General features: G+C 44.3%; 1 protein-coding gene across 1 annotated transcript in view; it reads right to left on the bottom strand.

Moving 5' to 3' along the window:
* The window catches only part of LOC117551254 (SERTA domain-containing protein 2-like), a 65,233-nt gene extending 54,876 nt beyond the window's left edge, over positions 1-10,357 (bottom strand). The window contains exon 1 of the mRNA XM_034224062.1: positions 10,202-10,357. The gene's annotated coding sequence lies outside the window, so the exon portion shown is untranslated. The remainder of the gene's footprint in view (positions 1-10,201) is intronic.
* Between the last annotated feature and the right edge of the window lie 6,748 nt (positions 10,358-17,105).

Genomic DNA, 17,105 nt, shown 5'->3' with positions numbered 1-17,105 from the left:
GCTTGACAGCAACGTCAGAGTCTAATGCCGCCTGCTCCAAATAAGCGCAAAGAGGCGGAGCCGAGGCGGGACCTGCTGCCTCCGTACTGGAAGTAAACAGATCTAGCTCAGGCTAAGAAGCTAAGCTAACATGAAACACATGCATACCAAGTTACTGCTAACAGTGTAGTTCCCCTATATAAACGTTACATTCATAATCAAATGAGACAATCTGCAAGATAATTAGCTATATTTTGTTATCTTAATGCTTGTCATTCACACGTTAAGAAAAGAAGTACCGATACAGAGCAGAACAATTGTGGCGATGTTCAGCTTAATAAGCCTTGTTCAACATAATTTATTTAGCTAATACTACAGCAGGCGAACCAAGTCTGCGTTTCGCTGCATTCCTTGATCTCCAGTTATAACGACGGACTCCACCGCCCGGACCTAACGGAGCCGCAGTGGGCTAGCTCCGGGACACCGGCTGGAGCTAGCCCCCTGCGGCTCCGTTAGCTCCGGCGGCCACCACTGGGATAATTGGGTCCCCTATTAACATTTGCTCCCGTTTAGCATTATGGGCGTCATAGCCATAGACTATAAAGTCTTACCCAAGGCTGAATCATAAACTAAAATGTATATGTATGCATAAAGGGTTACGTCCTTAGCTGGCTAATAAGTAACAAGCTAAGCTACCAAGCACACAAACACCTGCGAACGGGGTTAACATGTATAATATTATCATTTTAGACTTCTTGGAAGTTCTGTTAGTACATTCAAGCGCACAGCACGACATTTGAATTGTCTGGCATTTGTAACAATATTCCCTAAAAGGCACAATCACCACGAACACGGCTAAAGCTAAAGGGTCAAGTATGACTATGACTAACTAACGTTGTAGCCTCTATGGTTGTAGCCAGAGGGCTCTGGTTGTAGCCATCTCTAGGGCTCTGGTTGTAGCCTAGCAGAGTGGACAAGTTGCTGTTAGCTGACAGTGAGGCATGTACGTGTCCATCAAAGTGACCACGCCCTAATTTATGCAAAAACTTTAAGACCTAATATAAATAAAAGGGTCGTGTTAGAAAACAATTCACTCACAGATCCATAATCATGAAGGTGGAATCTAACTATATCGATAATAAAAATGTATGGAGCCAGGGGTAGAAACATGTTTTTTTCTGCTGTAAAGTTGGGCATTTTAACATGGGGGTCTATGGAAATAGCTCCTTTCTGCAGCCATCACCTATCGGCCAATATATGAACTGCAGTGTGTGGCACTTCCGTATTGGCGTCCCGGCTCTTCCCCCAGAGTTTGCCGCTTGGACCCAACTCAGTAACACACATCATATGGAATACCATGTGATCTTTAATGAATATCAGAAATATGCTGTATTAAACATTCTGCTATAATAAGCTCCATACTATTTCTGAAATAATCCTTGACGTGGTTTAAACAGGATGGCGTTTTATCACAACCGAATTTAACTTTATCTCCGGTAGAATTCTGATCAGGCATTAGCTCCGCCTCCTCTTCTTTCTTTTTTTCAAGCTAAGGACCCATGATCCGCGTTTCTCTAACAGGGCTGCAAAAGAGGGGTTTGAGCAGTATGAGGGATGGCTACAATGGGTGATTTGTTTGGTATTTTGAAAAAAAAAATTCACAGACATGTTTTATATAGGTATGGCCCTACAATATATGTTTCAAATAGTTTCTACTGATTCAATATATGTTTGAAACAGTAGAGCTTTAACTAAAGCTCCACTGTCTAAAATTGTCAATGACACAAATTGTGTCTGCTCAGTTTCAAGAGCAATATATCTGGGGATGATAATGATAGCTGAAGGGAGCAACAGTGAGGGTCCAGCAATACTTTCAACAAATGGCAGGTAAAGCCCACAACATTGCAGGAACATGATCTGACCCCCCACCTGCTGTCTCACTGACCCGCAAGACCATGTACATGACACATTTAAAAGGATTACTCTGAAGTTGGACTGTTCAGTCTGGAGTGAAACATGGGCTCTCTCTCTCATTCTGTTCAAGGATATTTGGAGCAGTGATGTGACTGGAGCACACCTGACATGTTTGTGGATAGCCTATCCCACCTGTAGCCAAAGGTCACCTTATAAGATGGTCATTTCATTGAGATTTCCACTACATTAATGGAGTGCTTTATTTGAACTATGGAACATCCAGTTCAGTTCATTTGGTTCTCTGCAAACTCATGTCTATAAACATATACTGATTATGAATGCAGAATCCGTAGGCAACAGGACAATATTTGGTATCTGAAGTATTCTGGTTTCCCATGCAACCCCCGAACACACAGAGTGGTGCAGTGATGATGTACTTTTGTAGGCAAGCCCAGAAGTTAGCATTGCAAGGACTCCCTCGACAAAAAGCCATGGCATTTTTTTCATTGGATTTTGTTGCTATTGCATAAGCTCTGTTTCAAACACACTTTTATAATGCTGACTATGTTTTGTTCCGTAAGGATATTCTCCACATTTAAAAAAACGGTTGTGATTGTTGAAGCGTATATCGTTAGGCTATAAACAAACTACATCAGCGTATTAGGCTAAAGTTTTTAGACACAGAGAAGCTTAGATTTACTGGGGTATTTTATGTCGTAGGTCAATACATGGAAATCTCTTAAGATTGTGTTAACCACATACCTTATTTCAGGCATATAACAACAGACATGTTAAAAAAAGTTGACTTCAAGACAAGGGAACTGGAAGAGGTAGCTAATTTTCGGGTTTTAGGACTTATTCCTTCACCACTCAACTGGCTAATGTTTGACAAGGGTTTACCTCGATAGTAACTCAAAATTAGCTTACCAGGTCATAGATATACTGTATTTTTTCTACTCAAATTAGCATAAAATAGAAGAGGAAGTCTTATTCAAGATATCTGCACCGGAACCCGGACAAAAATCCAATGGGTGTCAACTTTGGGTGAGAACGAATGTACTCATGCTTAACCTTGAGCACCAGCTGCTCTATCTTGTGGAACAACAGTTTCGAATGGCAGGTTGTAAATGAGTTGAATGGAAGAACAAGATAGTATGTGACCTGTTTTCTACTGACAAGTTTACAAAATGTGGTTTACTTTGCTCATTAGGAGAGTTAGAACTCTACCAGCAGTTTTGAGATGTACCATAGGGAGCTAGTTCTGGGTCATGAATGTATCGTCATGTGAACTCTGGATGGCAGCAGAGTTTATCTGCCAGACGGGCCGCAGCGTCTGAGCTCTAGGCAGAAACTCAGATGAACTACGGCACCTTAATCTGGATTATCTGATGAATTAGAAGCCGGGTCGCTTGTGTAATCCCGTTGACAAAGTTGTGGCAGATTTTCAGCCATTTGATGGTAGCCAAAGTATCCAGGCCAGGCATCCCAACATGGGCCAGACTGACTGAAGCAGTACCATTTTTTTTTAAATTACCGTTTTTTGTTAGTTTTAGGTTTTCTGTGATTTGTCCACACTTTGGTGGAACTAAGGTCTAGGGGAAACTACACACTTTAAAGTCAAGTCAAAATGATACCAATTAATTTTTTATTTCATAAAGTTCACAAGGTTTTTTTATTTTTCCATCTCAAACCCTAATATGAGAGTAACTATTAAAGCTGTTAAATAAATATTGGATAAACAGTACTTCCATCTAAAAAGTATCGTAGTTTAAAGTAACATAAATGACTATACGTTTTTGTAGGCCTTGAAGTACCTCTAATTGTCACGATCTGTCTGGTTGTTGTTTTGTCTTGTCTTTTTCTATCTTTGGGTTTCCTGTTTTATTTTGTAAAGTGTTCACCCCCGTTTCCTGCCTGTTGCTTTCTGTCTGTTTTCCCTCCCTGATTACCCGATTGTGTTCACCTGGTGCCTCTGTGTTTTCTCCTTCCTCCTCACCTGTGTCTTGTTTGTGTGATTAGTCTTGTGTGTATTTAAGTTCTGGTTTTTCTGTCTGTCTTTGTCGGTTCATCTTTCGTTGTTGACTGTGTTCACCGGTGAGTGTTCTGGCTGTCCTAGTTCTATATTTCACTATCCTTGAAATAAAGGTATTATCAGTTTATCTGCATTTGGGTCCTGCTTCCTTCGCTCTACCGTGACAAAACGAACCGACCAAGAAATGGACCCAGCAGATGATCCATTTGAGGTGGAACTACAACATTTTTCCTTTTATTTGGCTTGCTGCTATGATTGGTGGAAGGGAGCGTCCAGTGTTCGGCAGAGGGAGGCCGCTCTGGTAGAGGCGCACCGGTTGGCTATGGAGAAACCAGACTTGGTGAAGTTCTTACCTGGCTGGATTTTGGACTTCCTCTGGGTGTGTGATTTCCAGCCTGCTGAATACAACCGTCTCTGTGTGTTCCGTCTGGAGTCAACCAGTGCTTCTGCCCCAGTTCCTGCTCCGACCCCCGCAGCCATGGTTCCGGCTTCAGTACCGGCCCCGGAAGCCATGGGCTCGACTCCAGTTTCGGCTACAGGGCTGGCTCCTCAGCCGACGCCAGCTCCCCGAGTCTTGTCGGCGTACCGGCCGACTCCAGCACCTCGTCTCCGGCTGGCTCCCCAGACGACGCCAGCTCCTTGTCCTGTCCCGTTGGAGGTCCCGCCGTCTACTCTCCTGCCGGGGGTCCTGCCAATCCTTTGTCCTGTGCCGTTGGAGGCCCCGCCGACTACTCTCCTGCCGGGGGTCCTGCCAACCCTTTGTCCTGTGCCGTTGGAGGCCCCGCCGACTACTCTCCTGCCGGGGGTCCTGCCAATCCTATGTCCTGTGCCGTTGGAGGCCCCGCCGACTACTCTCCTGCCGGGGGTCCTGCCAACCCTTTGTCCTGTCCCGTTGGAGGGCACGCCGACTACTCTCCTGCCGGGGGTCCTGCCAACCCTTTGTCCTGTGCCGTTGGAGGTCCCGCCGTCTACTCTCCTGCCGGGGGTCCTGCCAATCCTATGTCCTGTGCCGTTGGAGGCCCCGCCGACTACTCTCCTGCCGGGGGTCCTGCCAACCCTTTGTCCTGTGCCGTTGGAGGCCCCGCCGACTACTCTCCTGCCGGGGGTCCTGCCAACCCTTTATCCTGTCTCGTTGGAGGTCCCGCCGTCTACTCTCCTGCCGGGGGTCCTGCCAATCCTTTGTCCTGTGCCGTTGGAGGCCCCGCCGACTACTCTCCTGCCGGGGGTCCTGCCAACCCTTTGTCCTGTGCCGTTGGAGGCCCCTCCGACTACTCTCCTGCCGGGGGTCCTGCCAACCCTTTGTCCTGTGCTGTTGGAGGTCCCGCCGTCTACTCTCCTGCCGGGGGTCCTGCCAATCCTATGTCCTGTGCCGTTGGAGGCCCCGCCGACTACTCTCCTGCCGCGGGTCCTGCCAACCCTTTGTCCTGTGCTGTTGGAGGTCCCGCCGACTACTCTCCTGCCGGGGGTCCTGCCAACCCTTTGTCCTGTGCCGTTGGAGGCCCCGCCGACTACTCTCCTGCCGGGGGTCCTGCCAACCCTTTGTCCTGTGCTGTTGGAGGTCCCGCCGACTACTCTCCTGCCGGGGGTCCTGCCAACCCGTTGTCCTGTCTCGTTGGAGGTCCCGCCGTCTACTCTCCTGCCGGGGGTCCTGCCAATCCTATGTACTGTGCCGTTGGAGGCCCCGCCGACTGCTCTCCTGCTGGGGATCCTGCAAATCCCGTGTCCTGGTCCTCTTCCGTGGGGGATCCTGCCAAGGCCTGTCCCACCAGCTCCGACACCGGGTCCTGCCCGGTCTCTAGCACTGTCCCGTCAGCGCCTTCCTGCCCGGCCTCCGGAGCTCTCTGGTCTTCGCCCTCGAGCCCGACCCCCTGACTCTTCCTGCTGCGGTCCTCGCCCTCGGGCCCGGCCCCCTGACTCTTCCGGCCGCGGTACTCGCCCTCATGCTCGGCCCCCTGACTTTTCCGGCCGCAGTCCTCGCCCTCATGCTCGGCCCCCTGAGTTCGCCCGCGGTGGCCTTCGCCCCTCCATAACCCCCATTTTGGACTCTGCCTTGCCCCCGGGCCGTCCGCCCGAGACCCCTTCCTGGTCCTCTGCCTTGCCCCCGGGCCGTCCGCCCGAGACCCATTCCTGGTCCTCTGCCGTGCCCCTGGGCTGTCAACCCAAGCCCGTCCTCCAGACCCCCTCCACCCACCCTGGTGGCTTAGTGGTGCTTTCGCTCTACCGTGACACTAATGCCCCTTTCACACCAAGGCTTTTCCCGTTCTAGCTCCGTGCTAGAGCTTTTCTGGTTCGGAACCGGTTCTTCGGTTCAGCTCCCGCTCTGTTCACACCGCTCAGAGCCCGACTGGTGCTGCGTCATCGTTTGCTTGCCTGCTTCTTAGGGTGCGTTCACACCTGCCTTGTATAGTCCGGTTGAATCTAACCCTGGTGCGTTTAGCCGCTTGGTGCGGTTCATTTGGGTCGGTGTGAACACAATCCGAGACCTATGAAGTGAACTAAACAACCGGACTCTGGTCCGCTAAAATAGGTGGTCTCGGAACGCTTGCTTGCGAACTCTGGAGCGCTTCATTGCTGGTGTGAACGCAGTCCGCACCAAAACATAGGAAGCGTAGTATTTACGTGTCACAAGAACGCGGATGTCTTCAAAAATCTTTAGCGAAAGAGTCTTTCAAGACATCCGCGGTTGTTTAGTTAAAGAGTGAAGCAGAATTAAGTGTTGAACAGTGTCGTGTAAAGTAAAAATTCTCCGTCAGCTACATAAAAGTAAGAACACCCGTCGTCGGTGAAACGCCCCTCCTTACTGCAGAACGTCTCCTTATATGTGCTATAATATTTTTTAACGGACGTTGTCTGATTATATAATCATATACGCGGGCCGCTAGTGTCTGTTGATCTCCAGATTAACAGCAGCATGAGAATAACCTGCCGAAAGTGCCGATGCTCCATGGCGGAGGCTCCGGTAGAAATTGCCGGGATTTGCGTTTTTACCCCCTTAATGTCTGACCAATGGTTGAACAGCATTTCCGTGCACATGACTTGTGTTTAAAGTTTATAGTCCGTTTGAGTTTTGCCCGTGTGAATGTAAACCGAACCTTCTGAAAAATGAAACAATGTAACAAACTGTGGTCTGGTGCGCACCAGAAAACGGACTATTAGGTGTAAATGCACCCTTAAAGCCAAACCGCGCGAAACCCCCTCACATCGACAACAACAACAATGGCCGATTGTATTGAAACGCTACTCGTTTTGCTCGAAACGAAATGGAAGATATGGGACGACTTGACTACCAACTTTACAGTCGTTACATGACATTCAAAAGTTTTTTTACAATCATCATCAACTTCAACGATGATTCCATAGGAGAAAGAAGGTAAATATACGTCCTATTCGATGGCGTTAGAGCTAGCTGTTGTTAGCCTCTGCATGCGCCAAGCTCAAAATACCCAGCTTTGCAGCATTAATTACTATGGTATAACCAGAGTTGTAATAATATTACTTTTGTCGGTAACGGAGTAGTGTAACGTGCTACTTTTATAATTCAGTAATCACACTACAGGTACTAACATTGCCCCGACACGCGTTACTTCGTTACTTACTAAAAATCAGTCATAATCAAACCTCAAACACCTGCAAAGAACACATGCTAAGGTGAAGCTAACGCACAGCTATTTCTTGTTTGTTTATATCACGTAGTCTGTTCTTCTTCTCTGTCTTCCGGTTGTTATCTGTTTTGAATGACGAATACACACTACCGCCGCCTGCTGGTAAGGAGAGTTATTGCCACTCACGCATGCGCAGTTCGTACGTGCTCGGCTGAAGTCTTTGCGGTGTCTGGTTCCAGTGCGACACATGGCCAACACGCAGGAGAACACGCCGACGCAACAGCGTGAGCAGAGATAGACTGCGCAAAATATACAGATAGCAGGAGACAGAGGACAGCCATGGTCAGATAGGAAAACATTCAGGATCTGGATCAGTCTTATGCGACAATGGAAACTGAACTAAAGAGAACATTTGAAACTTTAGCAGTCTGCGTGATCTGCCTGCAGGGAGGGGCGGGCCGGCCCTGCGAGTAAAGTAACGAGTTACTTTATGTAGAGAGTAACGAAGTAGTGTAATATATTACTTTTTTTAAAAGTAATATGTAATGTGTAATATATTACTTTTTTTTAGTAACGACCCCATCTCTGGGTATAACATTAAAACTGATTCTCAATGTTATTTCCACAGATCATGTTGAAGCTGGCGGAAAGGCGGATGTCGCGTGTTATTTGGACACAGCCCAGATCTGACGTAAGCGTGACGCATGCGGTGCTTGCTTTCTAGACCGACAACTTTTTGGTGCTTGAAACTAACCGGATTCCGGAGCTTAGAGGTGGCTCCGCTGCGGTGTGAACATGAAAAACTGGTGCTTTTCAAGCTCCAGCTCCGAACCGGCCCTGGAACCACGTTGGTGTGAAAGGGGTAACATTTGTAATACAGTGGGTTACTGGGCTTATTGCACTTTTCATCATTAGGCACGTTCACACCGCAGTACTTTTCCCACTTTAGTTCATGAGAACTTAGTTCATGAGAACTCTTTAGTTCTCATGAACTGTACTAACCAAGTACAGATTGCGTTCACATCGGAATAAGTTCCTGGGGAAGGATTAGGCAAATGAAGCCGCTGACGTCACTTCTTGTTCTTCTGCTTTGGGTTTACTGGCAGGCCGCAAACAACTTCACGGCGTATACTGCCAGTCCCCGGCCGGAAGTCCCCGGAGTTAGGGACTGGCTGCTGGGACTCCCAGCAGCTTCTACTGAAGCCTTCCGAGTAAATCGCCAGAACGCCGACACCTCCTCGTCTCCACCGCTCCCATGTTTTCTTTTGTGTTGCCATAAGTTAGTCTCTCTGCGTTTGTGTGCTGGGATAATGCTAATAATGCAAGCAAGGATAATAAAATGGCGGCTTCACAAAACTTTTTTTTAGTTTTACGGGGCGTTGTTTGCATTCCGCCCAGCCAATCAGACATAGGAACCTTTGTATCCCACGAAAGTACCTGTTCTCTAGCAGGGACGGAAAAGGGGGTAAAAAAGGTTCTGATGAACTCATTTTAGTTCCGGCTCTTTTTGGTGTGAACGCGACATTTCGGAACTATATCGGAACTAAAGTGGGAAAAGTATTGCGGTGTGACAATTTACACACTGAACCGGAAACGGAGACATAAAAGAGACGACAAAAACATTTATAATTATAAAAGTAAGATGACACTATCGTTGGCAATATGATATTCTCATAATTAATAATAGAAATACATTTAAAAATAAATAATAGAATAATCCATGCAATAATTACGTTATAATCAATTAAAAACATGTACTATCCTACAAATATAATTTTCCTAAAAATGAACTTGATGACCACACACACACACACACACGCGCGCGAAGAGCAGCACATCACTGACGGTGTGAGCTTTACCATAACCTGCTTATATAATGCAGCAGCAGCACAGCGGGGAATACACTGCTTTCCTCAGAGAGGAGAGTACAGAGGAGAGTAGGCCTACATCATCGACAGCTAATATCATGGTTTCACTCCGAGACTGATGATAACCTTTTCTCATGATAACCTTTCAAACTGTAGTTCCTGAATATTGCCTTTTGGAAAATACACATTCAAAGTAAATATGGACGTTTTAAATTTGACAGTAATTTACTAAATGTGGCATAGCCTACATATAAAGATATGTTCATATAATGTAAACCACCTGTGTTCTACGGCACTGTCTGTCAATAGAAGGAGGATGTCGGTACAATTTCCAAAATATAAGTCAATACATTTATTTATAAATCCAATTAATATGATTATTTGGTGTGTCATATGTATGCCGATTTAAAGCACTGCTTCAATAAATACGAAACATATAACTGAAAGCTCATTCTGTCATGTATCCGCTTTAATAAATAGGCGAGATCAAATACTCCAGCATTTCCCTAGTGCAGTTTGGCGGTAAAGGCAATGCGTAAGGGGATTCCACGCTGCGCGTTTCGACTTGTGGAAGTGTTGACTAATTAAGACAGACAAGACTACCTGTCCGTTCATTTGACCCTATATGCCTATATGTGTTAACGCTACCAATTAAGGAATCATTTTGAACAATGTTTAAGGTGCTGAAACAAGGATGCGTTACATTCAATGCCAAGAAGTTAAAGGGGAACATAACAAGAAACAACCAGGAGCCCCAAACAGCAGTAAACACTACAAGAGTTAAAGGTAAAACTCTAGACACTCACCTTCAATGACACAGCCGTCCAGCACGGTGCTTAAGTAGAAAAAATATTTGACAGAGATGGCTTTGGAGATGTTGTTGTTACAGCAGAAAGCTCACTCCGCTGCTGTTGAGAGGTCTACTTTTCCTTAAAACTGTCCAACGCCTCCAATGTATCAAAAAGCGGCCAATGCGAAGTCATGTAAAGCAGCCAGTCTGGTGATGCGTTTAAGTACCATGACACGGACAGAAAATAAGCTACGATCAACCCACTCCTCTGTCCAAGGGTCTTTGAAACAGCCTACTCGGTAATATCCGGATCACTTTGGAGTGTAACTGCTGAATACGATTATAATTAAGGCTACCGCTACTTTAGCTTTAACAATACATGCAGGGAATATGTAGCCTAATTCAACTTTTATCAATGGGTGCGGGAGAGTGTGTAGAAACTTTACTGCATGAACGAACAATAATAATGTATATAATGTAGACATATGCTTATAGGTTTACACTGCTTAGATTAGAAGACTTGTTTGTTTCCCTTCCAGTAGCGATATTTTTCTGACACGAGTTAAAAATGTCATTTTTTTCCCCATGGTACTTGAACGCAGCAGCAGGCAGTATGTGACAGACAGGTCGTGCAGTGACTCCGAGCTGAGTCACAGCGTCGTGTCCCGCCCACACCGCGGTGGCGGCCAATAGAGATTTCTGCGGAAGCGGGTACAGTTACGCAGCCCCCACACTTATTATACATCCATGCCCCCACACCTCTGTGTGTTTGGTTTATATCCAGGTGTAAAACTAAATAGTTATATGTGTATTCATTATACAAACATGTTTGAGGCAGGGTTGGGAGGGTTACAATAAAATGTATTCCGTTACAATCACTACGTGATAAAGATGTAATCAGAACCTAATCTGAGAATCAAAATAGCCTACTAGTAACCTTATTACTCTCTATTACGTTAAAACCAGGTAATAGGAGAGCTTCTGAATGCAGGCCACATTGTATTACGTTAGCTTAAAGTAAAAATATTAAGTTCTACATTTTTGCTTTAAAAAATGTATGTTAATGTTGTCAGTGACACCTGTGCTGTTTCTACCAAGACCACTCAACATGTGTGCTTATCAGAAACGTGTAAATAATAAGATCATGGTCAAATTAAAGGTTTCTTCAACTGAAATCCTTCATCATGTATTCCTCTGCCCCTCAAACATCTTCTGATTTTAAGGTTGTCTTTTTTCATTAGACACTATTACTGACATGTGTTGTCCCGCTGCGCCCCCAGGTGGTGGAGATTGGTATTTTCTCACTTGCACGGTTTAGTGGGATTGTTTATTTTCCTACTTAGATTTTTTTCCAGTTGCTAACACACTAAAATGAGACATAAAGCACAATTATTTAAACTCACACTCAAAGAGCAAAACCTCAGCTCAGATCTCCAAAAGGAGACTTCCTACATTGGAGTAGCGTCAACAAGGGTAAAGTGTCTTGTACTATAAAGGAAGTCAAGTGTGTGCCATTTGTTTTGTATTGGTAAGTGTTTATGTAGTTCTGAGTGCAGTGCTTCAGTTTGCAAGATGTATGAGGTATTTTGCACTTACAAACATAGTAAAATACTAATAATGTAGTTGCAGTTACCACTAATCCACTACTAATAGTATCTCCTGGGTAAAAACATGTCCTCCAGATTACACATGTAAGAAAACTTTTAATAATGAAATAAAAGAACAAAGAAAACGAAGAACTTCCTGATCCTTTTCCCCTGACTGTTTCTGGTTGAGACACCACCAGAGCCGATGTGGGCGTCAGCGGTCGAGGGTGGAGAAGAACCTTCACCAGTGGAGGGACTTTTGAGTGCAGCTTTTGTCATGGCTGGAGCAGATTTATCAGCTGCGGCTGTGTCTCTGTCAGCTGTAACAGCGTCATAAAGGACAGTCGTTGCTCTGTTTGAGTCTCCACCACCAAGTAACCTTTTGACAGTGAAGCAACGGGGAGCTGAGACCTCCTTCTTTGGAACAACTGTCATGGTGTCATCTGTAGAAACAGGGGCACCAACTGAGGCCTCATCAATGGAGAAAACAACAGCTACGTTTTCTACACCCACACAGGGTAGGATTTTCACGGCGGCCATGGCCGTCGTAGCCCCTCTGTCTGGCCGTTATGCCCCACAAATAATTGTAGCCTACGTCCTACGGCCACCATGGCCTTTGGGCCCCTCACACTGTTAAAATATCGAAGTTGCTTTAAAAGCGACAGAACAGTGTTTTCTGAACTGCATTATGCTGCGTTCACAACGGACACGCTGGCATGCGAATATTCTCATCGCTCAACCGCTGGAGTTTCACCTCGGCTGTCAGCTGTGTTTACTCCTGTCATTCAAACAGAACGCGCTGGAGAGGGGGCGGGGCTTATTTCCATGTAACTACTGTGGTGGAAACCAACTACGACAAAATTAACCTATTTTACAGTGATTTAATTGTAATACACGTTTCAAAAGGATGCTGAAGTAACTACATACTGATACCGGTTAGTAAAAAACATGAATTAATGCTTTGACAAGTCTGCAGACAAAAAAAATCAGGCTGAACTAACCTGCAGCTGCTCCGTCCACACTCACAACAACGTCCTAAAGACAGAATTAAAGCAACGATTGTATTCAGTTTCTGAACAGAGCTGTGAGGAGTTGATTAAAGAGACTCTCTACACACACACACACACACACACACACACACACACACACACACACACACACACACACACACACACTTCACTGTGCACTGCTGAATGATTTATGTGCAGAGTTTGACCTTTGAAGGCTGTTTCTTCTGCTTTGAAATGGAATATATTTGTTACATATTAATAGAGTTTTTGATTTTTTGATTTGATTTTGGATTTGTGAATGGGAGAAGTAGTAGATGGAAAACATACCAAACACTAATTATTCAAAGTAGAGTATTTTATTTTATATACGGTAATACGGAGGCATAGGCCTATAGGATGATATAATGTTTGACATTATTGATATTAAAAAAGTGATTTGTTTTCCATGTCATTTGTGTGTTTTTCTTATCAGAAAGTGAAGTTATTTATTTGTAAGCTCCAAATCCAAATGTTTCCCTCAATGGCCTTTGTGCCCTGGCATGTGGCCTTTGCGGCCTGAAAAAATGTGCGACAACAAAGGCCAAATGGCCTTGCCCCTAAAATGACGAAATTCCAAGCCTGCCCACGAATCAATCCACAGTGGCAGCACAGGCTACGTCTATTGAGCTCATGTCGGATGAAGCCCTCTCTGATGTATCCACTGCAGGAGAATCACCATCACCAGCATAACCGTTTTCTTCCTCAGATGATTCCTCTACCAGAGTCAACTGCATCCAGTCCAGTTATGAATGGGTCTAGCAGAGCGTCATTGGGTGTGGTTCTCCTCCGAAGATTCAGGTGCAGCATCTTACGCAGGAGGAGGACAAACCTTTGCTCATTGGTAGAGTAAACTACCATGCAGCTGGGTTCAGCTGCATGTGGAAATGAAGACAAACATTGTTTAAATTTAGAGGTAAAAACGAAAAATGGCTGAGATCTAAACCAAACCATGGGTATTCCAAACTTGTTAATTATTTACTTGTACATTAAGAGAAGGACCCTATACCTTCTGCAGGTCCTCCAGACGTCTGACACTGGTTGAACTCCCTCTGTGTTTTTGTGGAGGGAAGCCAGTCGGTATACATGGTTGCCAAAACACCACCCAAAGACCAGATGTCCACTGCCTCTGTGATGGGAAGGCCCATAATAACTTCAGGAGACCTGAGGGTGGAAGACAAGCGTTTTAATTTTGGAATGTTTTACATATCATGCAGTGATGTGATTCGATTAAAAAAAACAAAAAACGAATGAGAACTGGAACACAAACACCCACCTGTACGCAGCAGGCTGCATGATGACACCACGCTTAACTTCAGCAGATACAACGGCTGAACCAAAGTCAATCAACTCTGAGACTCTGAGTTGGTTGTTTTCCATCAGCAGCATGAGGTTCTGAGGTTTGATATCAGCGTGATCACACCAACAGTCTTCAGAGACTTCAGGGCACTGAGCAGCTGCAGAGACAGAAGATAAATAAAGTTGCTGCAGCTGAAAATGGACAATTTAAAACTGGTTGGTGTAAACAACTCATCATGGTACGTTAGATCACATCCACATACCTGTTGTGTGATGAGTTTGATTTCCTCCAGAGAGAGCGGGTTGCCAGGGCTGTCATTGAGCAGCTGGTGCAGATTCATGTCCAACCTTTCAAAGGCCAGACATGAGTACCCTTTGTGTTCAAAGCTCTCCAAGAACTAAACAAGGTTGATCGGATCGAGACCACGGATGATTTTCAGCATGGCCAGCTGGAGAGAAAACATTAGGCATCTAAGAAACCATTATTAATAGATGGCATTAAATGAAATGGGCTATTTAGAGTCTCAGATGATGTACCTCTGTGTGGTGCTTCTGGGACCCCTTCTGAAAGATCTTGATGACCAAAGTTTCTTTGGTTTCCGTATTGTTGCACTCAGTGACTGAACTGAAGGTGCCGGTGAACGTGAAGTCCTGCAGCTGGTACACACTGCTGGATCTCAGCCTCAGATCCTGAGACAGACACATGGAGAGAACATGTGTTAAGCCACAACATTAAGTCAACACGAAGCAACACAGATGATTTTCAGATCATTTAAATGAGGGGAATTTCAACAAAACGATATCAACTAAAAGTTTATGATGGATACAGGTCTGCTATTCTCATTCATTTTGTTAAAAGAACGTTTTTCATGATTTTCTTCTCCTTGTGTGTGTGTGCATACTGTCTTCCTAATCTCACTGTTTTCCTGTTATTCACCTAATTTAATGAACTATTCCTTCTCTAGTACTGTAGAGATGTAGACCTTTAATTTGACCCACTACTTTCCAAAAGCCTTCTAGCTCAACCAGTGTTAAGTTTGTTAACCAAAAGTAATAATAACTCCATCACAAACAAATATATATATATATGTGACATGTTTCAAAATCTTCAGTAAGATCAGGACTTTTGTTGCAGATGTATTCAGATTACACATGAGTTAGAAATTGTTGTGTGCCTCACCTGTCGAGGTCCCTGGGAGCTGCATGTTTTTCTCTTTCAGAGTTGAAACTGCCATGTTTGTTATGTCAACATTTTTGAAAATAAACACACTTTTTCTGTGTGTCCTGTCTGAGCAGTTTACACTCATATTTGTTTATCATGGTTTAACATTTTTGGTGTTTTTTGACATATAGAGACAGAGTTAGGGTATAAAGTTATATCACCACTGCCTTTTGAGGAGCACGTTTTTGTTTTTAAATAATTTGTTATTTGTTTGTTAAATAGTTTTTATAACAACTAATAAACCCTGCAGAAATGAATGCCCAGAAACCAATGGGGGAGGGAAACAAGTGAGTTCTTCATTTGAACCATGCGTTAATGACACCACAGTTTACTAATCTGGTTTTAAACACAGTTGGGAGGGTTACCTTAACAATGTAGCTGTTGCAATTACCACTTATATGTAAAACAATGTAATCAGAAAACCAGTGCCCCCCTAACACTGACTTTGGACCCCCCTGTGGCCCCCCTGAAAATGAAAAAAATAAAATAGTTAATCATTAAACGATTTCCTGACTCACGGAATAGACGGAACTAACGCCATTTGTCATTCTAGTCGGACCCATTAAAGTGTAGAAACTTTAACTATAAGTATCTGAAATAAATATGTGTAAGGCAAGGCAAGGCAAGTTTATTTATATAGCACTTTTCAACACAAGGCAATTCAAAGTGCTTTACAAAAAATGAAAGAGATTAAGAAAATGGCATTTAAAATCAGTCATTAAAAAGAAAAGCTAATAAAATAAACATTAAAAGAAAAAGTACATGGATAAAAGTTACAGTGCAGTCTAAGATATGAATAGTTCAATTAAAAGCAGCGACAAAAAGACAAGTCTTCAGCCTGGATTTAAAAGTAGTCAGAGTTGCAGCGGACCTGCAGGTTTCTGGGAGTTTGTTCCAGATATTTGGAGCATAATAACTGAACGCTGCTTTACCATGTTTAGTTCTGACTCTGGGGACAGAAAGCTGACCAGTCCCTGAAGACCTGAGAGATCTGGATGGTTCATCATTTAGCAGGAGGTCAGAAATGTATTTTGGGCCTAAACCATTCAGTGTATTTGTTTCAGTGCTTTTCAGTACTGAAACAAATACCAATAACTGTATTGCATTTTTTTCTTATGCGCAATTACTTCATATGTCTTTGTCTTTTTCGTCCTGTATTTATTATGCCCCCCTCAGAAAATAACTGGCCCCAGCCTGGCCCCCCCCAGTCAAATTGGTCTAGAACCGCCACTGCAGGGAATACAGTTACTTTACATGTATCCTGAATACGTAATCCGGTTACATGTAATCCGCTGCTCCCCAAGCCTGGGCGGAGGGTTTTATTACACAGTTCACCCATGCCTATGAAGTGGCTAAATCGATTTAGGCTATGCAAAAGTCAATCCTCCCTTGTTAGAATAAATAATAATATCACACATAATAAATAAATCACACACACACACACACACACACACACACACACACACACACACACACACACACACACACACACACACACACACACACACACACACACACACACACACACACACACACACACACACACACACACACACACACACACACACACACACACACACACACACACACACATAAAGCCTAAATCCAATGGTCGTTTAATATATCACAACAGAAAACCAACCATCACAAAATACAGTTATTATTGCAAAAAACGGGGCCCTGGAATAAAAAGCTCAGAGAACCAGACATTGAAGGAAATATGTTACACCACACGGGGGCAGTAATCCAACAACAAATATGTCCTCT

Source organism: Gymnodraco acuticeps, unplaced genomic scaffold (genome assembly GCF_902827175.1).
Source record: "Gymnodraco acuticeps unplaced genomic scaffold, fGymAcu1.1, whole genome shotgun sequence".
Classification (NCBI taxonomy): Eukaryota; Metazoa; Chordata; class Actinopteri; order Perciformes; family Bathydraconidae; genus Gymnodraco; species Gymnodraco acuticeps.
Note: the sequence above shows the minus strand (reverse complement) of the source record. Positions and strands in the feature narration are given on the sequence as shown.